Raw genomic sequence first — 8,233 nt, 5'->3', positions numbered from 1 at the left:
CTTTTTTGAGGGCAAGTGTGTTGGCTTCATATGACCATTTTCTAAACATAGCCAATTGATGCCCATAAATGCACAGGAACGAGGTAGTTCTGGTAATGGTATCATTCCACCATTGAATCCATCCCTTTTGAGGATGTGGATGTGGCTCCAAATTCCAGACATGTAGGATGTGCAAAATAATGGAAGCATGCATTAGCACTAACAAGTTGAGGAAGAATTGAGACTTGGCCAAGAAATGACAAAATAAATGGTATAGTGGTCAGATAACATCACATTTGGTAGGGGAATTATAGGTAGATCTTGATCCTCATAAAAAGAGAAAAATATTATGTAGTGATCATAGCATGATCAAGGCATTTTAATATGTAGTTAGAGAGAACTTGAAATTTGGACCAAGTGTGACAAACCCCACTATCTTGGTAGTGGTTGGTATTGGGATAAAAAAGGCCCAATTTATTGTGCATGTAATACTAGCCTTGTCTTTCCTCAGCTGTCCAGTGAAAAGGCAGAATGTCATCTTTGTCAGAGGCCACTTCAACCATATTAAAATCCCCACACATGATCCAAGTACTTGGATGCATGTTGTTAGCAAGCCAGGCCCACATCTGGGATCTTTTCACAGCATCATTGGGAGCATAAACATTAATGACTCCAAAAGAATGATTGTTAATGGAAAGAAAAAGCCAAATAATTCTATGTGTGGGGTTAGAACCATGTGAAATAATACTAGAATGAAGGTGAGGTGACAAGAGAGTAACTACACTACCTAAGGTAGCTTTGTGCTCAGAAGAAAACATCATGCCATCCTAGCAAATTACATGACATGATGAAGAAAGCATGAAACCAAAAAATTTAACTTCTTGCAAATGGAGAAAATCTAAATTACCAAGTCTATGATGGACATCCCAAACATAGTACTTTCTAAGGAGGTTTGTGAGACCTCAAACATTCCATGATAGGAAGTTCATGAGAACTCTTCCATATCTTCTTCATCCTTAGGAGAGGAGTAGCTATTTTGCAAGAAGGTAAAAACATGGTTGAAGTCAAATGGAAAACCCTCTAGACTTACACCCTAACATTTCACCTCTCATCTCTTCACATGTCCAAGAGGACTACAAGAACGCTACATCATTGGTGGTGCTATGGAAGAAGAAGCAAGAGGAGTTTGCACCCCAGCCAAGGTAGAAGCCCTGGCAGCTACTTTAATCCCCTGCATGCCAGTAGGGTTTAAAACCTATAAAAATCTAGGAGTAGTTCCTTTGTCTATCATTTGTGTCACTACGTTGGCTACAATTGAAACTACTATAGGGATAGGAGCAACCATAGTGACCGCAACATAGGAATATTTTTGTGGCAAGAGATTTGAGAGAGCCTTGCCCTTATGCCCAATAGTAACCCATTCTTCTTCTTTCCCTTTGGCCTATTTGACAAGTGCCTCTTTAGGCATGGGCTTGACCCTAGGGATAGCTAGAGGGTAATTTGAGGTAATCCTGAAATGTTGTAATCTATGTTTCTAATATATTTCGAAGAGTAGAATTTTCATGTTGAATTTTGTATCCTAAGGCATTGTATACAACTATTTTGTTTATTGTTCATTGTAGTTTGTACCAGATTAATCCCATCTACTAGCTTCTCTATATGATTTAAGATTCTTGAAATCAAATTCAATAACTATGATTTTATGTTTCAATATTTTGATAGTACCTCCCTCAAACATAAGTTCTGAGATCATGTTCATCCTTTAGATCCATACAAGTTAAGCAAGTATCAAAATCAATTAGATTGATAGATAAATTGAATTTGAATAATATATAGATTTATTAATACTTATTTGATTTTTTAATGAATTTATAAACATTAACAAACTATTAAAATAATTGGTAATATCTAGAACATAAAGAAATTCATATGAAAAACCAAATATTATTTATTTATTTTAATTTATTTTCAAATGTTTTTCATTAAATAATATGTAAGATTTAATTGTTATTTTAACTAATTTATTTTAAAAAAAATTGATAGGTAAATAGCCAAACCCTAGATTATTTATTATTATTATTAAGATTAATTATTACTATATGTTAATCATGAGTAGATTTGAACCTAAGACCTCCTTGATGAGAGGTTCACAATTTACCGATGCATTGTAGGCTCTTGCCTTATTATTTTAACTAATTATTTATCACATAATTTATTTAAAAAATAATTTTTTCTTTATTTCTTTAAAGATCTATATAAAATTATTTGGGTTATTAAAACTCAACGAATATCTATAATTAGAATAGGATAAACCAATGCTATTGTATGAAATCAAAATTATATTTGTACCAATTGAAAGAGTTAACATAAAAATATTTTTATAACTTAATTAATATGGTTAAAAAACCTTGATCATTCATTTAGTCATTTGGTTGAGTCACTAATTATTAGTGACTAACTTCTTAGTCATTTATTTGATCATTTATTTAGTCACTCGATCATCGTATTAGTCATCTATTTAGCCACTTATAAATTACAGAAGAAAAAACAAGAATTTGATCACTTTTAATCATGTGACTAATTTTTTTAGTGATGTGGTCATTTATATGCCAAAGTTCTACTAGTGTCATTTACTTCTTATGAAGTTGAACTTCATAGTCCTCAATGACATAGGTCTCTCTGAGTAGGGTTGCCATATTCTTCCCTGTGGTGATTGGGTTCTTGTTACTCTTCACCTATCATCTTGAGTGAAGTTCCACCATGTGAATGCAAAGCCTTTAAGCCTTGACTTCATAGTCTTCACCATTTGGTTCTCAGGGATATCTTCATAGTCAAAGAAACTAGTTAAGGCATCTACCCAATCTGTTGTAGCATTTGGGTCCATCTTCCCATTGTATGTAAAAAATCAAACTTAGCAACCATGGTTTCCCTCTCCATATATTTTAGTCCTCACAGGCAACCTCTTCTCATCAGAACATTCTTCTTACTCCTTCACAAGATGTTCTTCATCACTCCCTTGTCTAACTTCTTCATGGTTTTCACTACTTCTATTTTCAAGCTCTTCCTTAAGCTTTTCAATCTCTTTCTTCATAAACTACATCTCCTTGTTCCTCCTCTCATCTTTCCTTACTTTGTAGTCTCTGAGGTATTTCACTATCTCTACATTGGTCATCCTTGGAAATAAGCCTCCTTTATCTTCTCCTTCTATGGTTTTAACAGATCTTTTACCCTAAGGGATCTTAAGTTTCTCTAATACCACTTGATGCAAATTTCTTTCTTATATAGGCAGCAAGGTTGTGGTATGGCCTTAGACTACTTGAAATACCAAAAAATGGAGTCAAGAGAGAGTTCTACAGAATTGTATAAATTTTAGTCCCAAACATGAACTAGGTACTTAAAAGAGCACAACTAGGTATCTAAGAACAAAACCACTAAATAATAAGTATATGATTGAAATGAGAACCTATGTGTTCAAAGGGGAATGAAAAGGTTCCTGGACATTTAGAAAATTCAAGTTGATGGGCTACAACAACCTAACTTATGCCCAACAACCTCAAATATAAAGCTAGCTTTTAGGCCTAGGAGTTCCAATTATCCCTACCAAAGAGGAAATAAGAACTTGGTTTGAAATTACTCCAAAAAGACCTAGAAAACATATTTGATATCCATATACCATTTTGAAATATGCTTCTAATTATAGGGCTTCAAACTCCAAACTAAGCATATGACCACCAAACCAAAAATGCAACTATTAGCCCTATTTGGCCTAATTGATTGGGTTTGTAAAGGAAGTACAAATTAGGTTGTTAATCAAACTTAGACACCAACTAAGAAACTAAGAGGGATCTATCAAAGATGATTCTTCACCATTAGAAAGGTTTTTCCCATTTACTAAGTGCTTTTGGAACTTCAATAGATGTTGTCTGAAACCAAACACATATAAATGTTTGGCCTAGGGTTGGGTTGCAAAATTAGATAACTTTCACTCCATCTCCCATTATTTTGAGGTCTTATATTACATACCCCTAACTTTCATTTTCCTAAGTGGAATGAGATTTCCATGGTGGAAATGCCAGTTAGGGATTTTTTGCCAAAACTTATCAATGAAATGAGAGTTTTGATGCACATGAGGAAGAATATTAAATATCTTTTAATTTTGAATTGATTCAATCATTCAAACCACCTTCCTTCTTCTCCCAAGACATTCAAGTGTCAGTTCAAAAAATCATTCACTTCTATGAATCTATATCAGTCCATACATTCACATGTTACATCAAATTATATGGGAAAATGAGATATTTTATTGATTTCAAATTGATAAGTACATCTTTTTTCTTCCACTCACCTTGAAGGGATATTTGAAGACCTTTCCCAACTAATCCAACTAATTTTTAAAGGTTGTGACCATTGGGGACTGATTAAGTGAAAGTTGATAAATGTAATAAAGAATTGTCAAGCCTTACTGAGTAGTCAGTGATAACTGAGGTCACTTGGGAATTGAAAATAATTTCTTATATATGTCAAGCATTTACTAATAAATGAGTTCAAAGACAGTATTGAACAAGTTGGGTTAGTTAAGGAAGGAAAACCAATATAAACTCTATACTAACTAAGTTGGGTTGGTTAACAAAGGGATCCTCTATGTTAAGCAAGTACACATGTTTAGAAGCCTAAGAACACACCTCCCCTATACTAGGACTAATATGTGCCTAATGATCATTGTCCAAAAACCCATGGTTTATAAAATATCAATAGTGACTAGGCCTTAGAAGTAGGCTTATTTATAATGAAAAACTACTTATAAAAGTTATCAAAGACTCTTAGATATGAATACACTTGAGTGAAACTTATCAAGAGCTTGTTGTAGTGGATTTCTTGGATAGTGTAGGTATAGGTGCTCATGTACCATAAACTCTTCTTCAAGTTCTCCATTTAGAAATTTTAGCTTTACATCCATCTAATATATGCTCAACTTCTTACTTGCTCCATAAGGTAGGAACATTCTTATTAGTTCAAGTCAAGAACCATTGGTAAATGTTTCCTCTTAATCTATGCCTTCTAGCTGTGAATATCCTTGTTATACCAATCTTTCATTATTCCTCACAACCTCACCTTTATCATTCATCTCATTTTTGAAAACCCATTTAGTTCTTATAACATTATTATCTTTAGGTCTACGAACCAATTCCCATGTTTCATTCTTCATGATGTCATCTAGTTCTTCCTTCATTGCTTTAATCCAATCATCATGCTTGCATGTCTTATCTACACTTTTTGGTTCATCATGAGAAATAAGACAAAAATATTGTCTACTCTATTTCTTAAATTATAACTCCTTTTCCTTTACTTCCAATAATTTTTCCAATAGGGTGATTCTTTGTCAAATTCCTATTTGGTGTAGATGTTCCTATTACAACTCTTATTTCTTCACTAGGTTTAGATATTTTCTCTTCTCTTTGTTCAAAGTTTTTTACATGATTCTCTAAATCATTTTTATTCTAAAAAAGGACTCAAATATTCTCTCTAATATGTCTAGAATTATCTTCTCTTTCATAATAGTTACAATCCAACATTCATTCTTTAACTCCAAACTTTTCCTCCATTTTCACATTTATGCACTAAAAAATAGACTTAGTTCTTTGATTAAAACATCTATAAGATTTTATTTTCAATGAACAACCAAGGAACATACCTTCATCACTTCTTGCATCAGATTTATCAATATCATAATTTCTTTTTTATTTAACACTCGCTTCCAAAAAATCTAAAATATTTTACTGAGGTTGCATGACCAAACCATTTATCATATGGAGTCTTGTTTTTATCTTTTCTAATCTAGACTCTATTCATGGTGTATACCATTGTGTTGAATTATTTCTCTCTAGAATGTCTTAGATCCATCATTATCAAACATCATGGCTATTCATGCTTATGTTTGTTGAAAATAGATTGATACAAGTATGATAAATGTGTTTCAATCATTGTTTTGTCACTCATCATAAAAGCTTCTATTTGATGGTAAGACAACTACTTATATGATTTAAGTACTGTCACTTATTTGATTGATAAATAAGATTTGATCAAAATGATGTAACAATAACATCTATAGGAAAGGTTGAGTTATGATATGAAAATGAGTACAAGAATCAACTAGGATAGTGATATCATAGTGCATTGATAATCTACTTAAGGTTGGGAAGGTTGGTCACACTAAGAATGTTCAGAAGAACAAATTTTAAACAAATTTTTCTAGCCAAAATTGATCAAGTGGATAGTGGGTGCCAAGAAAAGATAGTACAAGCTAAGAAAAAATTTAGTTGGAGCCAAGTAGAAGTCTATTTTAGTGTATGCTGAGTAAAGTTAAGTAGATGTTGAGCATCAATAAATTTAGCTAGTACTAAGTGATTTTATAGAAGATGTCGTGCATTATAGAATGTGTTGAATAGTAGAAGCTTGTTAATGTTGAGTTTCAATATTAATTGAAAGATCATGAATTTGATAGATAAGAGTCAACAAGTATGTTTTCTTGGATTGTGTGAAACATGTGGAAGATAAAATTGATGAGCTAGTGGCATAGAATCCATGGTAAACAATTTTGAGGTGAATTCAAAGAGGATTGAAGGAGAAGTTTCTAGAAAGGGATGAAATGAAATAAGGGGTAGATTCATTGAATCTTACCTAATATATCCTAAACCTAAATTGGATGATGAAGAATGAGCAGAAAAAATCTTAATTCTCTATTTATAGGGATGGTTGGTCAAAAGCAAAGTTTTTCATATGCAAGAACCTAAGGAAGACAAAGAGTCTAGACTATTGCTTCATTTAGTGACCTATGGTCCACCTCACAATAGGTGTATCATAGTCATGCTCTAGGCCATGCTTAGGAATAATAAATTCAAACTAAGGACTATTTTTCCCATTATGAGGTGCATTTAATCTTGTCAACCCAAGGATGTATACTTGAAATGGTCAGCATAGTATGTGCACTAGTTATCTTATGAGTCACTAAGTTGATACTATAGGAAAGTAAAATGCAAGGAAAATAACCTACACTATTACTGTAGGAAATGAACACACTTGACTGACACAAATGATGGAAATGAAGTGAAAAGTATACTTGAAATGGTCATCACAGTATGTACACTAGGTATCTTAATGAGTCACTAAGCTTATACTATAGGAAAGTAAAATGCAAGGAAAAGAACGTACAATATTTCTATAGGAAATGAACACACTTGACTGACACAAATGATGGGATGTATACTTGAAATGGTTAGCATAGTATGTGTACTAGGTATCTTAATGAGTCACTAAGCTTATACTATAGGAAAGTAAAATGCAAGGAAAAGAACTTACACTATTGCTGTAGGAAATGAACACACTTGACTGACACAAACGATGGAAATGAAATGAAAAGCTAACACCTATTCCAACTCAGCTCATCTACTATAACTGTTCTTATAGATGTTGTAGGAACATTCACGAAGTATGATGCTACAGAATGGAATTTACAACTTCTACTTACAATACTAAGAATCTTTGGAAATAAATCTATACTAACCTAATCTAATCCACCTTCCAAGTGGGCCCCCTTGGTCAGTTTCTTCTAATCTACTAATTTAGGATAGAAGCCAAAAACTATTTCATTACACTTCAAAATTTCATTACATGGGAACAATACATAGAAACTGTAAAAGTTAACAGGTCCTTCTCCTTCTTACTTCCTACTAACTACCAAACTTACACACAATTAGTCTGATCCCTATATTTAGGAAATTGACACTTATTCAAAAAATAGAAAAACAAACAAACAAACTACAAATCTAAAAGTGAGAAAGAAGGAAGAGTAATAGCTCAAGGAGGGAAGGATAAAGTCTAAACAATAATCACTTGACATTAATGCAAAAAATATAGTAAGTCTTTAGAGTTCCTCCATTCTTGCAGTTGTTTCCTTCAGTACTAGTATGATTCTTCTCCACTATGACTTAAACTTTAACATTCTTTCTCCTCTTGAATGCTATTAACTATATTCAATGTTCATCTTTGAATTTTCCCAATCATCTTTAGCTTCATTTCTAATAGGTTAGTTATTATGCAAAGACATGTTTGCAAATAAGAATTTATCAAATTAAATTCAAATATAAGAACACATACTCTCCTAATTATATGAAATACTACTTAATATATATAATACTAGCAAAAAATGGCATGGTACCTACCCATAGGTTTATCATAGGTTTTAGTAAACATAGGT

The sequence above is a fragment of the Cupressus sempervirens genome, chromosome 10, assembly GCF_028749045.1.
Source record: "Cupressus sempervirens isolate cs-2001-9-10 chromosome 10, ASM2874904v1, whole genome shotgun sequence".
In the NCBI taxonomy this organism is placed as follows: Eukaryota; Viridiplantae; Streptophyta; class Pinopsida; order Cupressales; family Cupressaceae; genus Cupressus; species Cupressus sempervirens.
This window is presented reverse-complemented; position numbering follows the sequence as displayed.